Genomic DNA, 26,301 nt, shown 5'->3' on the forward strand with positions numbered 1-26,301 from the left:
GTAACCATTTCTGGACAACGAGTCTAATCCAAAGCAATCAATGAGACATGAATTAAAACTTGTCCCATTGCAACTTATTCATTCAATGAACATTTATGGAACACACGCTAAATACCAAGATTAGACAGAAATTGGGAATATGAATATGAATAAAATAAAAGGTCAAATAGTTGTCAGTCTTGTTAGCAGACAGCTGAATAAAAAAGTAACAATAAGTATTAGGCAGGTAATAAATGATATTAAATGAAAAAATTCAGGATAAGAAAAATTATATACAGCAGCCAACTTTTAAAACTTTTAAAACTTTCTTAATATTTTGATCTCAGGAATGCTTTATGTTTATAAAAATCATTGAAGATCCCAAATAACTTTTGTTTGTATGAATTCTCATATATGCTTCATTTGCTCTGTTGCAATATGTTTTTTGGATTGGAAAATATGGAGAAAACCTGGCCTCACACAATACGTATTTGGAAATGAAATATTTAAGTAGTCTCTGAAGATAGTTGTTGATATTTTTGTTGATAATACAGTTGTCCCCCCTTATCCGTGGTTTCAGTTATTCATGGTCAACTGTGATCTCAAAATATTAAATGAAAAATTCCAGAAATAAACAATTCATAGTTTTAAACTGCGTGCCATTCTGAGCAGCCTGATGAAATCTTGCTCTGTCCCACTTCACCTGACGGGGATATAAATCATCCCCTCGTCTGGTAGCTCTACACTGTATGCATTACCCAGCAGTCACTTAGTAGCCATCTCGGTTATCAGATCCACTGTCCTGGTATCACAGTGCCTATGTTCAAGTAACCCTTATTTTACTTAATAAAGGCCCCAAAGTGCAAGAGTAGTGATGCTAGCAATTTGGATATGTGAAAGAGAGGCCGTAAAGGGCTTCCTTTAAGTGAAAAGGTGGAAGTTCACCAATAGGGAGAGGAAAAGAAATCGGGTGCTGAGATTCCTAAGATCTACAGTAACTTTTATTACACTATATTGTTAGATCTGCTCTATTTTATTATTAATTATTGTTGTTAATCTCTTACTGTGCCTAATTTATAAATTCAGCTTCATCATATGTATAGGAAAAAATGGTATGTATGGAGTTTGGTACATTAGCGGTTTCAGGCATCCACCGGAGGTCTTGGATCCTATGGGCCACAGACAAAGGGGGACTATTGTACTATTGTACTACTATACCGTTACATTAAAATCCATTGTTCTATCTTTTACTTTGAGTGGCTCTTTTATCCATGCATGATTTTGGCAGATATTGGTTCACTAATTTATGCATGTAGTCCAAATAACATATTTAGTTATACAGTATCAAAAGTCAAATTTGTTAACATCACCACCGATCTCATCAGAGAAGTCTCTCACCACTCTGAAGCTATAAAGCTGACAGTGGTGGCAACATGTTTTCCAAAATTCTAATTTTCAAGGGAAAATTCGAATTTCATCATTGGCAACAAATATATCCATTGTTTCCCCCGAAGTTGCAGTTTCACTTTGTTCATTTCTGAAACAAATCTCTGCCAGGTACTCAAGTCTGAATAAATATAGTTTTCTGTCAGTCATGGTGCTCCACGATTAAAGTAGTTGGTTCAGTAATAGTACGCATGCTTTTCCTTGAGATAGCTATCTTACTTTGCTGTGCAGCAGAAGTATTTTGTGTAGGTTTCTCATTTCATCCACAGAATATTAAAAAATGTACTTAAGGGTTGAGATTTAATAAAATTAATAAAAATCACTGCTTCATCAAGGACCTTCTTGAGTAAAAAGGCATTTGGTTTTTTTCCTCTGAGGGTGTGATTGTGAAGCATACCGTGACTAGATGGATTGAAGCCACTGCCTGGATTCAGGTTAAGGAGACAGCAATTTTATCCACCCTTGCAAATGCACCATATTTGCAAATGTGAACATGCTGAAAAATAAAAATAAAATCTTAATATTATTATGAAGATAAGCTTGACCTCACAGACCCCCTGAGTCTTGATGACCTCCTTTGGTCGTCTTATGGGTCACACTTTGAGAACAACTGATACAATCTTTCTTTTTTCTTTTTGCCAGGAAGTTTCGCCTTGGGCTAACAGCCGTTGTCAATCCTCCTTTTTTTGGTGAGAAACATTGGCCCTGAGCTAACACCTGTTGCCAACCTCCTCCTTTTTTTTCTCCCCAAAGCCCCAGTACATAGTTGTATACCCTTGTTTCAAGTCATTCTAGTTCTTCTGTGTGGGATGCCACCACAGCATGGCTTGATGAGTGGTGTGTAGGTCCTTGCCCAGGGTCCAAACCAGCAAACCCCAGGTCCCTGAAGCAGAGCACGTGAACTTAACCACTACACCAGTCACCCAAGTGATACAATCTTAACTATGCTAAATGCTTAGAAAAAAAAATATTTTTAAATATTATTTTCTCTAGGCAGTAAAATTATAGATGACATTTTGTCTATTAAAAATATTCATATATATTTTTCTAGTGTCCTACCATGGGTTCATATTATTTTCATGAAGGAGAGTGTATCATACTTTGGATTCTTGTCTGTAAAATGATAGACTTCCAAACAGAAGGAGACAAAAGTTTAATAAAAGACATTTTTTTTTTCTGAATATGGAGGCTATGTGGGCATGTTTTGATTGAAAGTAAATTAATATGGAGGAGACTGAGTCTAAAGAAACAGGAGAAGAGGGTATCATTGACCAAAAAAAAAGAAGGCCTAGATGGCACAAGTGGAAATGAGACCAAAGCATGTAGCCCATTTACATGGACACACCATGATTCAGGGGCATGGCAAGGCAGATGCTGCTCCTTACACTCTTTCAGATGTTCTGAGTGGAAGAAAATGGGCTGAATGTCCATCGAACATGTATGTCAAAGGGAGAACTGGGGTACTGAGCAGTCTGCCAATCAGAACAAACTACAAAGTGTGGGCTCTAGTACACAAGAAAAATGAGGACCCCTTGTTCAAAAACTATTAAGAATTTTGAGATGGCGACAGCAGATTGCAAGCGCGAGGTCCTTTGAGGACAGAATGTCGTGTAGCTGCAGAGACTTCATACTCAGGAACCTACACTACTTCTAATAACCTAAAAGTGTTTTAGAGCCAAAATTCTAAGGTGTAGTGTACCCTACTCCCCAGAAAAATTCAAGTATTTTCCCCCAGCAACATAATAACAAATCTCCTAAAGCAACAGGCTATCTGCCAAATATGGGCTTTCAATATAGTTCAAAAATTAGAGCTTCATTTGTGAAAATGGAACTTTGGAGAATCACCTTCTGCCATGGGTACTCCTAAACTTAACATGATATGTTTTTAAGTTTGTCCATTCAATATTTTCTCAATTTCAATACTAAACCTTTGAAGTTTAGTATTGTTGGTTGTTTTGGCGTGTGTTTTGTCAAACCACTTTGTGTGAGTAAAACAAACAGAAAGATGAGTTTATTGGAGGTGTTTCAACCTGTAAGCCCAGAAACTCAAGGCCAAAGAGCAATGTGTTTGGAGTTGCTCACAGAATAAAAGATTTTTGGGGGTAAATGCAGAAGTTATTGGGCTTTTTCAGCTCATTCGTTGCTTCAGAATCTTCTTTATCTGGATCAGGGTAGCTGAGTCAGGGGAACAAGGAAGTTCAAAGATGGCGTCAAGGAAGTTCAAAGATGGCGTGAACAGACTTGGCATTCGGGGATCGGTTGGTGTTGTCTACTGATTTCTGAGAAGAGCTGTAAATTCCTGCAACTTATATTAGGTAAGGTTAAGTTTCATTTTTCTTTAATGCACTTGCATTGGCCAACTCCATTTTGGCCCCAACCCAAGTGACTCCATTTTAGTTTCCAAAGGTGACATTGGATATAGTGTCTTCAGATGTAAGCATTTGGTTGTGTAATGTCACTGAATAGCTAGAAACATAATTTATTAGTGAATAAGTTTAAAGATTTTCAGAAAATTAAAGCAGTAGTCAACAAAAAAGGGAAGCAAATATCATAAAATTTACATGAAATGGTATTTTAATCTATGCGCTATTTTTTCAACTTGGAAAAAATTATTTTGTGCTTTCTTTTTTCTTTTCTTTTTAAAAAATGTGTTTGGAGTCAAGTCATGTTGCCTTCTGTTGGCTGTTACAAAATTTCCTTATGTCTAAGGATAGAAAATCAATTCCATGAAATGTGATAAATGAAACAGTATTCTTGATGTTGATCTCATGACTTTTATTGTATGTAGTGAACCACTTTAATCTAATGGCAGGTATATCTTTTCTAGATACATTTTCTTTAATAAGGATTGTATAAATCTTTGTGAGGAGGATTGGCCCTGAGCTAACATCTTTTGCCAATCTTCCTCTGTTTTGTATATGGCATGTCACCACAGCATGGCTTGGTGAGCGGTGTGTAGGTCTATGCCCAGAATCTGAACCCGCTAACCCCGTGTCACCAAAGCAGAGTGTGCACACTTAACCACTACACCACTGGGCTGGCCCCAATAGGGGTCTATATTTTAAATTCAATAAACACATCTATTCAATCCAAAGATTTATAATCTTATTAAGTCTACATTTTTTCAAGTTAATAATGCTTGTAAATGGACAACATACACATTTTTTGTTAAAAATAAATTTAAATAAATTTGAATATATCTAGAGGTTCCTTGAAATGACACATAATATAATGTGTAACTATTTTACAAGAGAAAACAGTGTGTCAGAGAGAAGCCATGTTCCATCATTATTGAGATAGATATCTACATTTAAATTTTATTTCAATCAAACCAATCTGAGAAATCTGTATAATATTTTTCTAAGGTCTCTATGTAGAAGTGAATGATACATTTGTGAAACCGATTTTTGGTTTAACCAGAGCACATCTTCATTTGCTTCATCATGTGTGACTTTAACTATTTTTAATTACAATTCTTAGGCTTAGGTTCATACAGTTTATATTATACTAAATCACTAATCAAGCATGGATTAATTTTTCTAAAACATTTGTTTCATTTTTAATTAATAAAGATGTAGAGTTTGTTATGTAACAGGGTCTTCTAAACCTTTCCTACATATTAACTCATTTAATTCTCATAACAACCTCAGTATGATGGTATTGCATAATCCTCATTTCACAAATGAAGCAAAAAGAGACTCAGAGACAGTGTCCACAGAAGCCGACAGTAACTACTCTGCTCCTGGAAGTCGAATAGTGGCTACCTTAGCACGCGATGAGGAGGGTATAAGAAGGAGGGTTTCTGGGCTGCTCAGACCATTCTTTTCTGGGTGTGAATGCTGGTTACCTAGGTTTGTTTAGTTTGGGAAAATATAATGAGCTATACATTTAAGGTAAATGTACTTTTCTTCTCTATATTAGCATATATATTATTACATATTATTCCTCAATAAAATGTTGCGGAAAAAAGAGGTCAAATGTCTTGCTCAAGGTCATGCAACTTACAAATGGCAGGCCAGGATCTGAATCTAGGCCTGCCTAGGCTCTTCACCACCACGACGGCAGGATCCTTTTTTGAGATAGTGATTTTTGTTTTGCTCTTTGAATTTTCTCCCCCTGGGCCTTTCCCATTCTTACATCTAAAAACAAGGCCTCTAGTGTTTCCTTGTCTCAGGGATCTTTGCATGCTTGAATCAAAATTTCAGGAAGACGACAGCTCTTCCTGTTTTTTTGCTTTTTTCTCTGTATGTAAAAGCTTAAGGACATTGAAAAATAAGTTATGTACAAGGGAGACAGGAGCGATTGTATTCGAGTGTAACAAGACAGTAGAGATGGTCCCAGATACCGATGAGGCATGAAGTCATTGGTTCCCATATATCTGAAGGACCTATTCCTCCCTTCAAAGCAGTGTTCACAGTTGGTGGCAAAACTTCACTGGGGATGGCAATTGATGAAACGTAAGTTGCTGAATCCATGGCCCTAATATTCACAGCCTTTATACAGATTGTTGTAGTAAGGGAGACAGAGCCAAGAGGCTTCCAGGAACCACTGTGGCCTTGGGTGATGAGGATGGCACCAGTGACATAAGTGGGTACATATTAAATGCATTTCTTTCACCCTCTAGGCATCATTTAAACCTCTAGATTACTTGAATCAGTTGCACTGATTTTTTATCTTTAGTTTACTCAAAATCGTTGCTTTGAAAAAAATTAGGCTGTAAAAAATGTATAAGTGTAAATATTTCTGTATGCATATATGTATATATATATATATGTCTAATCTAGTGAAGAGAAATACTTCATCTTAACTAAGACATTTTTTTTCTTAGTTATTTTTCTAATACATATCCCATGGTTAGCATGAAAAAGGAAAACAACTGTAAATGAATGACCAAAGTACCTGGTTTTGAAGTTTTAAAATAGAAATTCCCATTCGTATACTTGTAATGAGTCTTTTACATTGACCTGCTTGTTTTGTCAGTTTTGTGAATGCAATGGAATTTCTGAGGCTGAGGATAGATATCTGCAATTTAAACTGGTTTTAAATTTAAAGGCGTTCTAAATTTCTGCCAATCTTGAGCATTTAGCATTTTAAAAACAGATCTCCTGATTTCAAGAGCAGTACAGAATACGTTTCAGCAACAGGCTGAATCATGCTACTGTGTAGTAAGGAAAAACAAAGAGAGAGAGAGAATGGCAATTCTCCCAGGCTGCTCCTGGTTACTAGGCTATCACTGGGGAAAGTAGGATGCAGGAAACTGTATTAAAAGGAGATTGTCATTCACACATACTGCAAATATCGTGACACTCCAGGGCTTTCACCAAGTCTGTGCACTCGGCATCAGAGTCAGGGTAATAGTTGCTTTTTGTCAACTGAAGCCAGCAGTAGCGGCTTCTGGCTGAGTTGAGAATTAATTATTTATCTAGTCCAGGGCCAGAGTCACTTGTGGTATATTCTCATTTTGGCCCAGAGGCATAAAATCACAAAAGCAGCAAACACAGTGTAGAAAGTGGTAGAAAGGCTCAGGATGGCTCTTGGGAGAATCACAGCAAACTGTATACAGTTGATTGTTGACTGGTCTTGAATTTTAAACTCTCTAGGTGCCAGACGACTGTTAACACTTTGTAATTTTGGCCATGAGAGGGAATTTTGTTGGTCTGCTTCGAGGAGCCAAAGTCTATCAGTGAGTCAGACAGTTATTGTCTCTAACAGACAACAACTGTGATTGGATTGTCTCCCATGTTTCCTTCTCTGTGCCCACATGCCTCTGGAGCAATCACTATCTCCTCCTGCCGAGCCCCTGTCTCCTTTTCCTTCCTGTACATCCCTGAGGTTATGAAGCCTGCAATACAAGAATTTAAAGTATCTTCCTCTTCCACAGGAAGCCCCTGGGACTCACATTCGCTTGCAGAGTGTTAGGTCTCGATGACTGCCTCTTCTTCCTATGTAAATTCAAAATACATGAGCAGCACCATGCCGGATATGGAACTTTTATTAATTTTTTCCCTAGAAAATAAAACTTTATAGCTTTTGTATATAGGAAAATACATTTTACAGATGAATTTTTCATTTGGGCAGGTTTACTATTTTGAGTATCGTGTAGAAGATGAAAATAGTTCAGGAAATTTTTTATGAGGTGTAGCCCTAGGTGCTAGAGTGGAAACCAAGATAAGTCATATGACATAATAGTAGAGGGGATTAGAAGAGAACAAAATGACTTAGTATTACCATTTAAAGAGAGAATAAGGGCAACATTGAGTGAGCTATTTTATCTTCATTCTGTCCCACTACTTCACTGAACCTATTTTCACTGTGGTCAACTCCGAGTTTCTAGGAATCAGATCTAATGGATTCTTTTTTTCCCCTTTTTCTTCTACTTACTCTCCTAGAGTAACAGACGACATGGACATTCTTTATCTTGAAATTCTTTTCTCTTTTGCTTCCCATTCCCTTGATTTCTTTTGGTTCTCTTCTTATTCTCTGACTTATCCCTCCTACATCTCTTCATAGAATATTTATCTCCATCCATGTCTTAAATGATTCTATTTCCAAGGATTGAGGCCTAGGCCTTCTTTTCCTTCTATTTTAGTGCTTTACTCAGGTACTCTTGTTCATGTCCATTCTTGCATCTCAGTCTATAACAATGAACCCAAATTTATATTTCTTTTTTTTAGACTGCTTTTTGCTGAAGAAGATTGGCCCTCAGCTAACACCTTTTGTCAATCTTCCTCTTTTTTTTTCCCTCCCCAAAGCCCCAGTACATAGTTGTATATCCTAGTTGTAGGTCATTCCAGATCTTCTATGTGGCATGCCACCACAGCATGGCTTGATGAGTAGTGTGTGGGTCTGTGCCCAGGACCCTAACCAGTGAACTCCGGGCCACCAAAGCAGACTACACAAACTTAACCAGTTGGTCATGGGGCCGGCTCCCTGAATTTAGCTTTCTATCGAGTATTTTTTCATGTGCTCAAGAATTACATATAAAACTATCTTTTAGACATTCCATGGACTTTTCAGACTCTGCATTTCTAAAATTGAAACCTGACTTTCTCTGCACTGAGATGCCTCTCCATCTGCGTCTCTTCTCCCTTTTTGTGGCACAGACACTGATATAACAGGCCTGACAGTCATCTTAACTGTCAAAACTTTCTTCACTCTCATAATTTTGCTGTGAATAAGTCTTTCTGTTAATGCTTTTTAATGAAATATCATATTTGGTCCCATTTCCACCTTCTTTATCCCCATTGTCACTGACTTACTTCAGGCCTTCCTTGTTATTCATTTGAACCATTTGTAATTCTGATTCACTCAGTCCTGCCTTCTCCAATCTATCTTCCACATGGCAGTAAGAGTGATCTTTCTAAAGTAATTTGAAATCATGTCCTACGTTTTCTATCTCAATGGCTGCCACACTCTATAAAATACTATTCAAATTTCTTACCATGGTACACATACATGGTAACACCCAGGAACAAAAATGATCATATAATATGTCCTTGTAAAATCAAATTTTCCTCTCTCATGCTTCTCTGCTTTTGCCTATTTTTAATAGAATCGCTTCTACTTATCTTTAATCTCACCTCAAGCTGTATTCTTTTGAAAAGGCTTCAAGAATCTCCCAAGACGATTTAGACAGTCCCTTCCTCAGGCTGTATTAGCAACAAATTTATCATAAACTTCTCCACTAGTCCACCCATCACTTTGTTTTTTCCTGGCTTGCTTGCATGCTGGTAACCTTCCTGGGTTCAGGGACAAACTATATCATTTGGTCTCATTACTTAGCAGGTAGTCTGTGTTCAATAAATGTATAGTCAATAAAGGAATTAAAGAAGTTTGTTATTAAAGATGTAGAAGTGTGTTCTGGGGCTGGCCTGGTGGTGTAGTGGTTAAGTTTGCACACTCCACTTCCGTGGCCTGGGGTTCACCAGTTCAGATCCTGGGCGTGGACCTATGCACCACTTATCAGGCCATGCGGTGGTGGTGTCCCTCATATGAAGTAGAGGAAGATCCACATGCATGTTAGCTTAGGGCCAATATTCCTCAGCAAAAAAGAGAATTGGTGGCAGATATTAGCTCAGGACTAATCTTCCTCAAAAAGAAAAAAAATATATATATATAGAAGTGTGTTCATAGATGTTATTAAATGTATGATAAATAAAGGTAAAAAGACATTTGTTTTAAAAATGTTTTTGAGGATAGATTAAATTTTTTGAATAGAAGTAGGGAGAAAGAAATTTTCCAGATAGGGAAAATAGACAATGGCACAGGATGTGTTCAAGTGTAGTGAGTTATGTCATAGGAGCATGTAAGGGAGAATTTAGGGAAGATTATAAAGAGAACTCTATTACTGGGGGCCTTGAATGTGTCGTATTTTCTGTGACTGAAAAAAAAAAAATCTTTAGCGCAGACAGTGGTATAGAAAGTTTATGGAAAGGTGTTAGTTTTAATCTACCCCCTAGAGGCATTAGGCAATATTTGAAATACTCCCAAATAACCAGGAATAGACGTCCAGGGGTGCTTATTTATCATTTGAAAAACCGTAATGAAGATTCCAGCCTCCAAAGAGAGCTGTTACAAGTGGTTTCATTATCTGTTATCTTGATCTGCACTACTCATTTCTTTTTAAGTAGCATAAACAGTGCTGGAAATACTTTTCCATTGGTAAGATGTGTCTCATTCAAGATACATGGATGGCATTGAGAAAATCTATCAACCCTCTCCCCTTGCACAGACAAGGCCTGAGAATTTAGGGAGCTCAGCAGCCTATCATCCTTTGATCACATTCTTGGTTTAGGGCTTCATTCTACCCTGCCTATTAATGTCACCTGATTGCAATAAGAAAAGTGGCCAAAGTCTGCCATTACCACATTGTTCCATTTGCCTCAAGTGAATCTCATCCACAAGGTCATAGGTGGAGGGTGAAAGGGAAGAAAGACCTGAGATATTATTGATCAAATAACAAAAGATTACGTGATACTGAGTGTGCCAGGTTGCTGGTATGTGTGTGTGTGTGGGGGGGACAGAATTAAGTCTGAGACTTGATTTTATATCACTTAGTTGTAGTGATGGGGGAAGGAAACCTATATTTCTCACCTATATCTGTCTACTAGAGACTGGTTATCACTCCCTACCCCAAATGAAGAAATGTAAAAAGCCAAAGTGGTTTAAGTAGGTCCAAAGCACAGGTTAAAGATTTTGTATTTAATTTGTTAGAAAGAGGGGAACCATTGAAAGTTTTGAGCTGGCCGATTATCTTGTTGGTTAGTATGTGATATTTTTGAGTCAAGAGAAAGGATTGCTCTCTGATAGGAAATTAGCTTCCACTCTTGCTAAACTTGGTGAACTTTTCTGTCTGTAGATGTAAATCTGGACTCTATAAATTGGTGTCGATGGATTACTCCAAATCCATAACTATTTCTCCTCCTCCTTCTAATGATAATCATAATAACAAATCTCAGAGCAAATATCTTAAGGGTTACCATTGTGCCTTTATGACTGATGCATTTGCCATCGTATCATGTGCACTATGCAACGGATTGATGAATAATTTTGTTTGTTTGGGGCTTTAACCTTTAGGTTCAGGCATTATTCTTCACACTGTTGTGATGACAGAAATGTTGGATACTCTTTTATTGCCCCTCCTTCAGCTCTGTATTTATTGTTGGTGTCTTTGCTTGCTCCGAGGATGCTTAATTGCAGATTACAGGACATTGAATACATCAAACTTGGTTGTTTTTTCCTCAAATCCTTGGAAGACATTCCCAAAAGCTCCAGTCCAGGAAGGGTTCATCTGAGACCCATGTTCCCTTTCTGCTACCTTCCTATCACAGAACAGGAGGATGGGGCAGCCAGATAAGTGAAAACTAATGGTGAATGAGAATAGCTCTTCCAACTGTGTTTCTTTCTCTCTGTGGTTTTGGTAAGTTTGATCAGTGCTTAATTTCTCTATTGTGGAGTAATGAACATATCGGCATCAATATACCTTACAAAATGATTAAAATTCAATTAAAGTTAAAACACAAACTTACTTTGTATCAAAGCCATAGCAAAACTTAAAATTTGTTTTATTACTTTCTATTAAGCTTCAGATGCAGGAGGCATAGTTATACCTTTAATAACGCCAGGCTATGTTATATATTTGTCTTAAATGTATCAACCTGTTAGGAAGAAAAATTGTTTGGGAAAGATGTTAATTTTCCAGCCTCTGACAAGCCGTCTACCAAATGACTTTCCTGTGACAATAAATAGGTTTTGCTTGACATGTTTATTTACATACTATTTAATATAGCTTGCATTGAAAGGAGACAAATAACAACTTGAAGCAATGCCAGATTACTTTGCTCCATGCAGATAAGAAGATAAATTCAGGAACTTTAATACAAAGTGACAGTAATCTTTTGCTAGTCAATGAGAACTAAAAATTCTCCATGACTTACCTTCCTTTTGTTGTCCCTTTAAAGGGAATACTGTTCTTGTTTTCTCCTTTTGAAGTGAATACAGTAGCTGAATGAATATACAACAAGAAACGTGATAAAATTCTGAAACTCACTGCACAGTAGCTTTTACTCTTTCACAAGTTTGCAAATAATAAATTTATCAGAATATAACTATGGAAGATGCATTTCTCTTTTTTATATCTCACTATTCCTTATTTTGAAGAGTTATTCCAGGTGTTGATCATTTAGAATTTACCCCTCTTCTATGGTTGAAGACCAGCATCAATATTTTAAACTGTATATTGTTATTTTATTTTTTTTTCATAAAAATGTTGTCTTAGATACAACAAGATTACTTTTATACTTCAAAAGAATAGGATCCCAAGAGATACTCAAATTTAACATAATTTGGGGCTTTGTGGAGGTACATTTTAGATTATGAAAAATTCTTGTTTGGCCGCAATTTCAAGACTGTCTGAAATATCTCTCTAATAGCAAAAGAATAGCACTTCCATGATATGTTGTAGAAATGATTAATATTAAATAACCATGTATAACAAATCTTACTTTTTTGGGAATATAGTAAAGAAATTTTGTCCTGGATTGCTCCTGCTGGAAGAAATATGTATGTTGTACATGTGAACAATGCCCAAAGCAGCCCCGATGTTCACCACTTTGATCTCATTATATTTAGATTCTGGATATAAGGTAAAAGTTTAAACAGGTGATCCAAATTGGCCAAGCAGAGACAAGTAAGGTCAATATAGGTAATAACATCTCTACTACCACAGTAATTTTGTTATATTGATAAAAAGTCTTTTTGCAAACAAATTCATTAGTACTTTATGGTACTATTATACTTTTATATTCCTTGAGATATGACTGATCATGGAAAGATCAATTGTAAAGTTAAAGAAAGAGAAAGATGTAGTAATTATACTCCTTCCTGAGAACTTTAGATTTTGCTGGCGTAGCAACATTCTTCTTTGCGTCTGAACACTTGGTGTGAATATTTACAAGGCAGCATAGATTTCTCAGCCAGTCCCCACTTTGTGGTTTTCTTCATGCCACACCTGAGAAATTTCTCCAAAATCTTCTTCAATTCAAATCACCACAATGAGGCTATCTTAACCAATACGTCAGGTCGATGTAGACAAATCACATCATTACTTCCTTTGTGACAGTTCATATCAGCATATGGATATTAATTCAGTGACTTTTTTTTCACCAGAAAATTAGGCAACTATAAGGAGTGTGGGTAAACACTTAGGAAACCTTTCTTGAAATTAAAATTAATTCCAGAGAGTATAGCATTAGAATTCTGAAAAACAACATTATTATGAATTTACTTGAAGAGTTTCAACCTTATAATTTTAATCTCAATTCAAATAAATGGAAAATAAAATTCATAGACAAACTAGGCAGAATGTACCTCATCGAAGTACATTTTAATCCCAAATACTGAGTCTGCTTTTCAGTTGGTGGCCTTATTTGAACTCTGCAATTTTCTCTTGCCACTTAATGGCAGCACAGAATCCTGGCAGCTGCCTTGTATCACAAGTGTGAGCTGTCAAGATAAGTAAAAGGAGGTATGAAACCTGATAACTTTGGTCAATTGCGGGAACAGTTTTCTAACTGCAATTATGTAGCGAGCACAGGGTTCATGGCATTAATTCAAAAGGTCCAGTCTAGATTATTGGAGGCTCTCAGTCCTGTGGGGGATTCTTATGTTATTGAACAGGCGTTTGAGCCCATATTTATCTCAAGCAACAATGCTTTCATTTTGAATTTTTCATAGTGCGTCTCCATTTCAGCAGACAAACACACACAAGGGAAGACCCAACTTTGCGGCAATGCCTGGCTCTGTCTGCTCTGCAGTGCCGTAGATCAACACTTGGCTACATGCCTTACTGACAAGTGCAGATACTAAACTGTGAAATTTAAAACTATATGATGGACCCAGAAGAAATTCAGAAAAAGCAACCTTCCTAATGGCATTGTCTGGCATAGGCAGCACTGAATGCAAAATTCCTTATAAGGAGTATAATCACGAAATGAACGTGCACAATATTGACATTTGGCTGCCTGACAAAATCTTTTGTTACTGCCCAAACGTAATAGTAGGAAAGATTTAAAAAAAAAATCTCTGTGTATTTAGAGGTACATCTAAAACACATCTATCCCTATATCTCTCTCTCAACATACAGTTATATGTATATTTTAAACTTCTACTGATACTTTGATCCAATAATCAATTACAAGGCTCAGTTTATCAGTCCGAAGTTAGCTTGAAGTCTTGTAGGGGTATCTGAAATCCTTTAGGCTCTCAGCTTTGCGGCCTAAATTTAGTGACGTAGTACTGCCCTTTGCAAATTATCCCCATCCGCGTGTATTCTACTCCTGTTACACAACATCGACATCCCATTCAAGTCATTTCTTTCTTTATTCGTTTTATAATAAAATTTACTCTTTTTTAGACTTTGCTTCTAACTGTTTAATAGAAAATAGGAAAACATTTATAAAAATAGCAGAGTTGGGCCAGTCCTGTGGCGGAGAGGTTAAGTTTGTGCACTCCGCTGTGGCAGCCCAAGGTTTTGCTGGTTCGGATCCTGGGTGCGGACCTGCCACCGCTCATCAAGCCATGCTGAGATGGCGTCCCACACAGCACAACTAAAAGGACCTACAACTAGAATATACAAATATGTATTGGGGGGCTTTGGGGAGAGGAAGAAAAAAAAAATGAAGATTTGGAACAGATGTTTGCTCTGGGCCAATCTTTAAAAAAAAAGATAGCAGCGTCATGCGGACTTTTCTGTATTTTATTTTAAGATGGACTATTACTTTCTTTTGTGGCTCATATGAGGTTGTGCAAGCAACTAGAGCACAAAGGTAGATTAATTTCATCTAGTAGTTTTGGACAAATTATTATTTAACTAACTTTTTCCATTTTTGTTTTTGCATGAAAAATCTATTTAATTTCTCCAGTGACTATAGACAATAGCGTATGTGTTTTTCAAAACTTTCTTTTTAAGTGCCGAGAAATTCATTTATATTCCTGCAGTTCATGAAGGACCCTAAACAAACCAGATTCAAATTTCTAAAGAGTAATTATAAATAATGAAAAAAAATTATTCACTTTTTTGTGTTATGGGAAAATCTGTTGAAAGTGACTTTTTTAGTTTTGTAGGACATAAAAATCAATACTTGATTATATTTTTACCATCAAAATGTTCTCGCAACTGGTTCACGGCAAAAACTTATTGCTCTATTTTTTGTTTTAGTTTTGCAAATAGTTCTTAGGGTGCTATCCATTCAAAACTGTGAAGAGTGTGGTCTTGATAGCAACTTTTCTTGTTGAGCTGGCTCAAGAGTTCAGAATTATGATTTGTTTTCACACACCGTAGGGCTGAAATAAGCCAGGATTTCGAAAGTAGTAAATAAAAAGATGAGCGAGAGTCAGATGGCTATGAAAGCAATTACTGAAATGACTCTGTCATTCTAAATGCTCCCTCCAATTTTGACTGGGAGACTTAAGACTTCTCGTGAATACAGATCCTCAGTTATGATGTTCTGTTTGACTCTTTACTCATCTGCTGTTCTGACTCAGACTTTCTGTTGGGATGTTTGATGGAAAAGCCACTGAGGCCAATAAGGAGTCACAAAGGCACTTTTCTTTGTTTTTTTTTTAAAGATTGGCACCTGAGCTAACATCTGTTGCCAGTCTTTCTTTTTTCTTCTCCCCAAAGCACTCCAGGACATAGTTGTATATTCTAGTTGTGAGTGTCTCTGGTTGTGCTATATGGAATGCTGCCTCAACACGACCTGACAAGTGGTGCCATGTCGGCGCCCAGGATCCGAACTGGTGAAACCCTGGGCCACTGAAGCAGAGCACGCGAACTTAACCACTTGGCCATGGGGCAGGCCCCACAAAGACACTTTTTTGCCACTACTACCCCAATTCCATTTTCAGTCAGCTTCACAAAAGCCATGAAGACCAATGAAACTCTATCAATATGCTTCAAATGGAAAAATGAGTCTTGAAATTCTGGTTTCCGTGACTTTGAGATTTCTAATGAAAGAGCTCCATTTTACTTCTAGCTACTGGATTTGCCAAAAAAATGGTCATTAACTAAACAATTGCATTGCAGTAGTGCACACGAAAGATGGATTTCAGAAAGTTAATGCAACAATGAGCAGAAGAGAAATGTGGATAGGCAGGACAAACTTTTTTTGAGTGGCTTATTTGGTTCAAAAAGAAAAGGTAGAAAAAGAGACAAAAATTTGCCAAAGAAGGCATAGTCAAGCAAGCAGAGATGAAGAAAATGGGGCCCTGAGAATTTATGTAATTTTCCCAGAACCACCCAGCTGGTTGATAAAAGAGCAAAACTTTGAACCTACATAGTTTCAACCACAATATGCTGGTTTTTTGATAGACTTTAAGCTGGGTTTCTATAACTTTTTAAGAGACATTTGACATTTGTCCTAATTTGTTCAGGCTGCTATAACAAAATACCATAGACTGGGTGATTCATAAACAGCAGAAATTTTCTCACAATTCTGGAGGCTGGGAAGTCCAAGATCAAGGTGCCAGCAGATTCAGTATTTGGTCAGGGCCTGCTTCCTTGTTCATAGACAGCTATCTGCTCATTGTGTCCTTACAATGGTGGGCGTAGGAGCTCTCTGGGTCTAATCCCATTCATAAAGCCTCCACCTTCATGACCTAATCATCTCAAAAGTCCCATCTCCTAATACCATCACGTTGGGGTAAGGATTTCAACATACGAATTTTGGTGGGACATAAACATTCAGTGTATAGAAAGATTTTAGTTCTCAAGAGCTTAGATATAGCCAGTTCAATGAGAAAAGGATTAGAATTATACTTAGGGAAAACACATGGCTTCGTTAAAAAAAAAATATAAACAAAACAAGCATTGCAAGCAAAAAGGAAAATATCCAAGAAACTGTTTCTGGGAGAGATCTAAAAGCTAAATGGTTGATGCAAATATTAGAACCAGTTACAGGCTTAGGGTCTAGGGTTTTATCACCAGCATAAGCACAGGAGGTGAGATTCCAAATTTGAGAAGAAACCAAAATTGAGCTCCCAATGTAAAGCCAAAAGTCCTGAAGCACTGCTTCCTCTGTGAAGGGGAGATTAGAAAAAGTGCCCATTAGCCCAGAGAAGCAATGCCACCAACACAAAACTAGAATACCAAGCAGATGCCAAGTCAAGATACGGAGTCTAATTTCACATGACATAGATGATAAGGGAATTTCTCATGAGAAAGATAAAATTCGTCCAGATTCTTTGTGAAGCTTGTAACCGTAACAGGAACAAATGCTACTGTGGGGGATTAGAATTGGCCACCCCAAAATTTGTCTCTTTGGTTTGATTATTTTTAAGGACAAAAGACTCTGAAAGAAATCTTGAGCTTCCCCCAAATTGCCTAAGAGTATTTAAGTTAGATGGGGCTATCTTAGGAAGGAGCTATCACCACAGATAACTCTAGGTGTGGTAGACAGGAAGGCTTCTAGCAAGAGCCATTTTATCAAAAGATCTCTTTCAGGTCCCATTGTCTATAGATGGTCCTGCAAACACTTGTTTACCAGACATTTGCTTTTTCGTCTCCATGTACATTGCCTTCCTCCCCTTTCAATCCCCAAACCACTAACCCAACATCCTCCTTTGTCCTTAGCTCCTTTGTCTTCATTTAAGGTGGTGGCTTTGGCCATTTTGGGGAATTACTCAGTTTTCCTGGGTTTCTCCCATGTATACATGTTATTAAATTTTGTTTGATTTTCTCTTGTTATTCTGTCTCATGTCAATTTAATTCTTAGACAAGACAGGACCTAGAGGATATAGGAATATTTCTTCCTCCTCTACACTGCAAACTGGGACACTGCTGATTCCAAGGGAGAAACTGTAAAATGTTACAAGATCACCGTAAAATGTTACAATGCTACCAGGAAACAAACTGCTATGGGTGAGAGCTAGCTGATAGAAAAACAAGAGGTTTATACTCTATAAATATTCAACTTCTGAGGGTTTACATCAAGTGTATTTGAACTAATCAAAGAGAAAGGAAAGAAATCATTAAATAAGAATGAGACTGTCTTAAAAATGGATTTTACAACTGTAAAAGAATCCCAAGATATTTTAAGCATTAGACTATGAAAAGCTGAGCAAAGCATTAGTAAGCTTAATTAATTGGAATACAGATATGATGAAATCATTGAGTACAGTCAGTGAGGAAAAGGAATAGAAAATAGGAGAAAGAATTTGAAAAACAGAGGAGAGAAGGCAAAGCTCCAGCCTTTCTCTATTAAAAGTTGCAGAAGCAGGGAATTGAGAAAATGGCAAAGATGCAATATTCTAAGATAGTTTGTTGACATTTTTCCAGAATTGATGAAAGATGTGAAGACTCAGATTGCAGGTTTGTAGTAAGCTCCAAGCAGCAGAAATAAAAACAAATTCCCACCCAGACACGCTGTGGTACAGAGACCAAGTACCAAAGAAGAAGGAATAGCGATCACTTGAAAAGAAACAGGATGGTAGACTGTTCTTTAGCATCCGTAAATGTCAGGTGACAGTGCAGTAATTGCGAGGAAAAACAAAGAGGATTTCAGACATAAAAGACTGAATTTACTGATACATCACGGAAAATTCTTTCAAAATATGTACTTCTGCAATAAAAAGAGAAAAAGAACACAGATGAAGAAATAGATACAAAGCAATTGTACACATGGACATTGGCAACAGTTGTTATATCTCCATAAGTGTTGGTTGGAATTAAAAAGGAACCTAATGGCAATTTTGGTGGAATTTTTAAAAACGTGAGCATTAAATCCTAGATTTCCAGACTATGGAAGATGCGAAGGGTATGGAATTGCATTGTTTGGAAACAATCACGTTAGCCTTTTAAAAAATAAGCATGTGTGTTAAGCATTGAAAGGTCAACCTAAAAGTATACTGTTTTAATTTCAAACCAGAGAAGGCCGATATGGGAATTAAGGAAATGCAATCTATCCAACAGCGGGCGGGAAAAGGAGAAATATAAAACGAGAGAAAAATATGGTAAATTAAAGCCCACAAAACTAAACTGAAGAAACTATTTCACAATATCAGTTTATCATAATATCCATTCACAATATCAATTTATCATAATATCACAATAATTTCACAAAATCACATAATTTATCACAATATCAGTTTATCATAATGAATAAACCAATGAGTCTTAATTTAAGGCAGAGACTTTCTGAATGAATAACAACAACCCAAAGATTTGAAAAGTACAAGGAACCTAAATGTTTATCAATAAGAGGCTGGCACAGAAAATTGTAGTACATTTGTAAGATGGAATAGTATATAGTATTTACAATGAATGAAATGGATCTATGTGTACAAACATAGATAAATCTTGGAAACAAATTAGAGAGAAAGGTAAGATGAGAATGATATATATAGCTTGATATCTCAGTGAATAAAATTTAAAGTCTATCCAGTGGCTTCCACAGCTTATATCATATGACTCCTGACTATCTCTAGTTCTGCAAACTTCTCTCTTACCACTCTCCCTTTCAATTATGCTGACCTTTCCACAACTGACCTTTTACCAGTAACTGAGCAAGTGTGTCCCTGTGCCAGGGCCTGTCGCTCTGTGTGAAATGTTCTTCCTTCAGATCTACACACCACATGCTTCTTAGCTTCATTGAAGTCTCTGCTCAAAATCACCTCTTCGGACTGCCTTGTCCTCACCAGTCTCTCTAAAAGGGCACCCCCTGTTGTGCTCTGTCTCTTTATCCTTCCCCATGACATTTAAGAACATACTTATTTTTTAAGTTTTTATATGTTAAAACCGTTTTATTGAAGTATGAGTGACATACAAAAAGCTGTACATATTTAATTTATATAGTTGGATGAATTTGGAGGTAAGTATAAACCCGTGAAACCATCTCTACAATCTATGCCATAAACTTATCCATCACCACCAAAAGTTTCCCTTTCTTTCCTTCCTTCCTTTCTTTCTTCCTTTCTTCCTCTCTTTCTCTCTTTCTCTCTCTCTTTCTCTCTCTCTCTCCCTCCCTCCTTCCCTCCCTCACTCTCTCACTCCCTCCCTCCCTCCGTCACTCCCTCCCTTCTTCCTTCCTTCCTTCCTTCCTCTCTCTCTTTCTCTGTCTCTCTCCTCTTTTTCTTTCTTTCCTATTATTTTCTGATAAGAATTCAAGTAAGATTAACTCCCTTAGTAAATATTTAAGTTTACAATGCAGTATTGATAACTAGAGACACTATGCTGTACAGGAGCTCTCTAGGACTTATTTGTCTTGCATAAGTAGAATGTTGTACCCTTTGATTAATATCTCCCCATTTCCCCCTCCCCCCAGCCCCTGGCAACCACCATTCTACTTTCTGTTTCTGTAAGTTTGACAATTTTAAATTCCTCATCTAAGTGGTATCATGTAATATTTGTCCTTCTGTGTCTGGCTTATTTCACTTAGCATAATGTCCTCCAGGTTTACCCATGTTGTCCCAAAAGGCAGAATTTCCCTTTTATAAGGTTGAATAATATTTCATTGTGGGGGGTGTGTGTGTATATATATACACATCCCATTGTGTGTGTGTGGTATATATATATACCACATTTTCTTTATCTACTCATTCATCTATGGACATTTAGGTTGCTTCCATATCATGGCTATTGTGATTACTGCTGCAATGAATATGGGAGTGTAGATATCTCTTCAAGATACTGATTTCAATTGCTTTGGGTATACACCCAGACGTGGCATTGCTGGATCACCTGATAGTTGCTGGATCCTTGGTAGTTCTATTTTTAAATTTTTGAGGAAACGCTATACTGTTTTCCATAGCGGCTATACCAGTTAACATTCTCACCAGTACTGTACCAGTGTTCTCTTTTCTTCATGTCATTGCCAACACTTATCATTTTTTTTAATAATAAGAATCCTAACTGGTGTAAGGTGATATCTCATTGTGATTTGCATTTCCCTGATGATTAGTAATGTTGAGCACCTTTTTATATACCTGTTAGCCATTTGTATGTCTTTGAAGAAATGTCTATTCGGTTCCTTTGCCCATTTTTAAAGACGGTTATTTGAGTTTTTGCTATTGAGTTGTAGGTGTTCCTTATATATTTTGGAAATTAACCCCGTATCAGATAGATAGTTTGCCTATATTTTCTCCTATTATGTAGGTGGCTTTTTCATTCTGTTGATTGTTTACTTTGTTGTGCTTTTTAGTTTGATGTAATCCTACTTGTCTATATTTTGCCTTTGTTGGCTGTGTTTTTGGTGTCACATCCATTAAATCATTGACAAGGCTAATGTCAAAAAACCTTTTCTTTATGTTTTCGTCTTGGAGTTTTATGGTTTCAGGTATATCTTTTAAGTCTTTAATTCAATTTGAATTGATTTTTGTATATAGTGTAAGATAAGAGTCCAAATTCATTCTTTTGCTTATGGATATCCAGTTTTCACAACACGGTTTATTGAAGACACTACCATTTCCCCCTGGTGTATTTTTGCTACCCTTGTGGAAGATTTGTTGGCTGCATACATGTAGCTTAATTTTGGGGCTTTGTGTGCTGTTCCATTGGTTTATATCTCTGTTTTTATGCCAATATGATACTGTTTTTGATTATTGTATCTTTTTTTAGTTTATTACTAGATATTTTATTCTTTTAGTGCTATTCTAAATGGGATTATTTCTTTAATTTCCTTTTTAGATTTGTTGTTAGTTTATATAAATGCAACTTATTTTTGTATGTTCATTTGTACCCTGCAACTTTGCTGAATTTTTTTAAGCTTTGCTGAATTTATTAGTTCTAACAGGTTTTTTTGGTGTGGAATCTTTAGGGGTTTCTACATATAAAATTTTCATATGTACACAAAGCCAATTTTATTTTTTCCTTTCTGACTGGGATGCATTTTATTTTTTATTTTTTTGCCTAATTGCTCTGGCTAGGACTTCCAGTACCATGTTGAATAGAAGTGGCAAAAGTGGGCATCCTTGCCTTGTTCCAGATTTTAGAGGAGATGCTTTCAGTTTTTTTACTATTGAGTAAAAATAGCTCTTATTATATTGAGGTATATTCCCTCTATATTACCTTTGCTGAGAGTTTTTATTATGAATGAATGTTGTATTTTGTCAACTACTTTTGCTGCATCTATTGAGATGATCATATGATTTTTATCCTTCATTTTGTTAATGTGGAGTATCACATTGATTGACTTGCAGATATTGAACCATCCTTGCATCCCTGGAATAAACCCCACTTGATCATTATGTATGATCCATTTAATGTATTGTTGAATTCAGTTTGCTAATATTTTGTTGAGGATTTTCACAGCTATGTTCATCAGGTTATATTGGCTTGTAATTTTCTTATCTTGTAGTGTCCTTACCTTGGCTTTAGTATCAGGGTAACAAAAGTAATGATAATAGAACCTGGCACATAGTGAATATTAAATTAAAAGGTAAATATAATTATTATTATGACTATTATTGTCATTACTGCTGTTAGTAGCTGGTTAATCTCTTCCCAGTGACAGTCACCAACATGTAGACAAGGGAAAATGTTGGTCTGGAATCCATGTACACCAAAAATCAAAAACTCAATGGAATACTCACTCTCTATCTCTATTGAGATCCTTCGAAAGGTTATTGTCTACTTAAAAAAGAAATATGTGGTGAAATCCTTAAAACTATAAATAAATAAACTCACTGGATAATTTATTATTACTAGAAAAGGCCATCATGCATAAGTTCATGCTTTTAATGGCACATTCACATACTGATCAATGTTTCATTAAATCTCTTATATTTCAACACCATTTCTGAACTGTCAGTGGGCATTGACTGTGTAATCACTGGTGCAAAATGCTTCTTCACCAGAATTAACATGATTATGATAATAGCATCTTCAAAGGCTCGAGTAACACCTTCATCTCCACTGAGCTGAATGAGATACTGAATTATAGGACTTTATGCAAATACCATCAGAGATACATTTCTTAACCTCTAAGAATACTGATTCCTGTGTTTGTTTGGCAATGTGTAATGGTGGCTGAGTTAGTTAATTATCAGGGAAAAGTGCATACTGCAGTACCTTTTAACTTTACTAATGAGATGAGTTAACACAAAATGATATATCAGTGAGGATATCTTTTAATAGGATGAAAATATATTCTAAATTTTTACACCAAAATATTTAAATTGTAAATTTATGAAGCAAGATATAATATTGTTATCACAATGTGTATATACTTTCTTTAAGCTCTGTCTCCTCTTTAATGGAGTTTTGAAGGGTCCTATGTGAAGGGAACGGACGGTAAAGAAAAGACTTTACCTATTTGGAGTCACCTGACTTGATGATCACAATTTCCTCCTGTATACACTGTTTTTAAATGTATATTAAATATTTGTTGAATATGTATCATTATGTGTACAATGCTGTCCTAAAAGAAACATATATATATACCAGGGTTGGAGGTGACAGAGAAACCCAAAGGATGATGAAAAGTGATAGAGACTCCTGGAGAAGAGAAAGTCAGTGAAGATATGCCAGTCATTGGCAGAACATGAGATTAACCTTCTGTGAGGAACCAACCTGTTCCACTAGTGTTAAAATATAGAATTATTTTAAATATTTAGGATTGTTGCAGATGTACCTGTGTCTGCGGACAGGAGAGAAAACTGGGTGAAGAGAATGTTTTTAAATCCTGTGAGAGAAACTTTAATGGTAGATACTCAAGACCACAACCAATATATTTTTGAAAATAAGAAAATGTAAATGGACATATTTATGAACAATAATACCAACAAAATATCATAGCCAGTAGGTATGCCTTTCTTTCTTGTGAATAAACTGTAGAGACCAAGCTGCTTATTGTGTGGCCCAGGTCAGTAGCTAAGTTTGCGTGTGGCTTAATGACTCATAGAGCTGAAAGTCAACCAGTCTACTGAAGATTTCTTCTTCTACGTGTTACCTCAAGGAGGCTGAAACTTATCCCAATACATTTATTGATCAGTTGAATGCCTTCATTCATTTGTCATTTATTTGGCTATAGACTCATTCAGTAAATAAATGGAGTAAGGCAATAAGATCCAGTGGAATCAGCAAGGAGTGATTATATCATTCATTCTTCACATTTAGAGTGCATATCATATGCCAGGCACTGGGACTGTGATTGATAAGTTATGCTCCCTTCCCTTTAAGAAGATCACTGTCTAAGAGAGGACCGGTACACAAACACATATTTGAGAAATTGGGATGAGAACTACAGTAGACAGGCTTTTGCATAGTGCTGTGGAATTCCAGTGGAAGGAGGGACCTATATTTTTGTGAGACTCAGAAAAGACTTCAAAAAGAAAACAAAACTATGATATGTTTAGAGTGAAGGAACAGCATAGCAATGGCATAGAGACATAAGAAAATGTTGTTACAACTAAACAGTCCAATAAAAAAATGAATTTCTGGCAATAGAATATAAAGTCATCAAAATAACCAAATGAATATGAATATACTTTTTTTGTTTTGTTTTGTTTTGCTAAGGAAGATTCACCCTGAGCTAAATTGCCGATGCTTCTCTCTTTGCCCGAGGAAGATTCACCCTGAGCGAAGATCTCTGCCAATGCTCCTCCATCTGGATGTAGATTGATGTCCCAGCACAGCCGCTGATGAGTGTTGTAAGTCCACGCCCAGGAACCGAACCCGGGCCGCTGAAGTAGAGTGCGCTGAAGTCAACAACTAGGCCAACTGGGCTGGCCCGTGAATATAGTTGCTTTTTAATGTCATTTTTTAATGAAATTATTTGGGTCATAATTAAATTTTCCAATTTATTGTCTACCATTTGACCTCGTATAAGAATGTGAAGACTTTTATTTGAAATACTACTATACTCACAGAAGACTGGTGAGGTGATTCTGTGTATGTTAAGAAAAACTCTATTCAGATAATTTTAGTGCTTTTCAGAACTTCTCTCCTCTCCTGAATTCTGATTTCTTCAAAAGCAGAAATGTACAGAGTCAATGATTTCTCTCTTATTTTTCGCATTTTTTTCCCCACTGCCCATCAGAGAAATGATAGATCATTATTGTGAAAGTATTTGATTCATGGCTAAGACCTTAGATAAATGAAAGTTTGTCAATATTCTTATGAATTTAGTGTATAATCTTAGCCCAATTCTACTCAGCTAGCTCTGTTCTCATCTATCTGTCAGGAGAACTGAAAACCTGAATTCAGGAGACGTTATCACTGACCATAGAGTGAAGAGGCGAAAACGAACAAAGGAACTTGTGTCATCACCAATCCACAGAATGACCTTGGGTTTATGGCCTCACCGTGCCAGACATCACATTAACCACTGGTAAAGGGAGGAAAAATAGCAGTAACAACTCTCACCGCTTATTTCATGGAGATGAAGGCAGAGTTAATGAGAAAATGTTAGTAAAACATTTTTAGCTCCTTTGTAGGAGGACTATATAAATATAGAGCAATATTATTAGTCATTTTAATGGGTTGGGAACTTTTACTGCTGGAGAAAGATACCCTGTTTGAATTATGCTGGTCTCACATTGCTGTATATGCTTTGCTTTACAACACGGCAAAGGTATTTTAAACCTCCAACTTTCTATTATCTCTGTATCTTGGGGGCGTGCAGTCTCAGCCAGCAGCTCTGTACTTAGTGTTCCAAAGGGAGAGAGTGATATTGAATGGCTTTGAATTCCATGGCTATGGGTGGCTGTGTTGAGAGATGGATTATTTATTATGTCTATGAACAATAGAAAATCACAATAAAAAGGCAAATGCTGAAGTAGAAAATATAACCTCTTGGTCAGGTCGGTGGCTGCCGCAATCCCAGGGCAAACATTTTTATTGTAATAACTCAGCAGTCCACGCCCCTTACTTTCTCGAGCAATAAAAGGCCAAGCAAATCATTACAGGTTCAACCAAAGAGCAAAGCTTTCAAGGATGACAACCCACTGTTCTGTTCATATAACTGCAAAGAGTTATGTTGGAGCCCTGAATAGTGAGGCAGTGTTATAAATTTCCCAGGGAACTAGATTTTACCCATCTGTTTCAAAAGTGAAACTTCAGGTCCAAGTTTGCGTGAATACATCCAGAGGGGCATACTTCACTTTTTCTCTGGCAAATATACCAATATGGGTAGTGCTGCTAAGAAAAAAAGTTTGTAGCAAGAAAATTTATTACTTTAAGGACTGCAACACACAGTACTAATAGGCAATATCCTTTGCAAGTCTTCCTGCTTGAATCACATTGGAAACACAACTAGCATAAAAACTACCCCCATTTCTCCTTTGCCTTTAAGTTTCTCAAGATTTGGCATTCAGGGGCCGGCCTGGTGGTACAGCGGTTAAATTCACACGTCCCGCTTCTCAGAGGCCCGGGGTTTGCATGTT

At 36.6% G+C, this 26,301-nt stretch overlaps 1 long non-coding RNA gene across 2 annotated transcripts in view; it reads left to right on the top strand.

Moving 5' to 3' along the window:
* The window catches only part of LOC139080060 (uncharacterized), a 193,207-nt gene extending 167,485 nt beyond the window's left edge, over positions 1-25,722 (top strand). For both annotated transcript variants that reach the window (XR_011534189.1, XR_011534188.1), the window contains exons 3-4: positions 3,596-3,740; positions 24,434-25,722. This is a non-coding gene — a long non-coding RNA (uncharacterized lncRNA). The remainder of the gene's footprint in view (positions 1-3,595; positions 3,741-24,433) is intronic.
* The last annotated feature ends 579 nt before the right edge of the window (positions 25,723-26,301 follow it).

This window comes from Equus przewalskii, chromosome 28 (assembly GCF_037783145.1).
Source record: "Equus przewalskii isolate Varuska chromosome 28, EquPr2, whole genome shotgun sequence".
Lineage (NCBI taxonomy): Eukaryota > Metazoa > Chordata > Mammalia > Perissodactyla > Equidae > Equus > Equus przewalskii.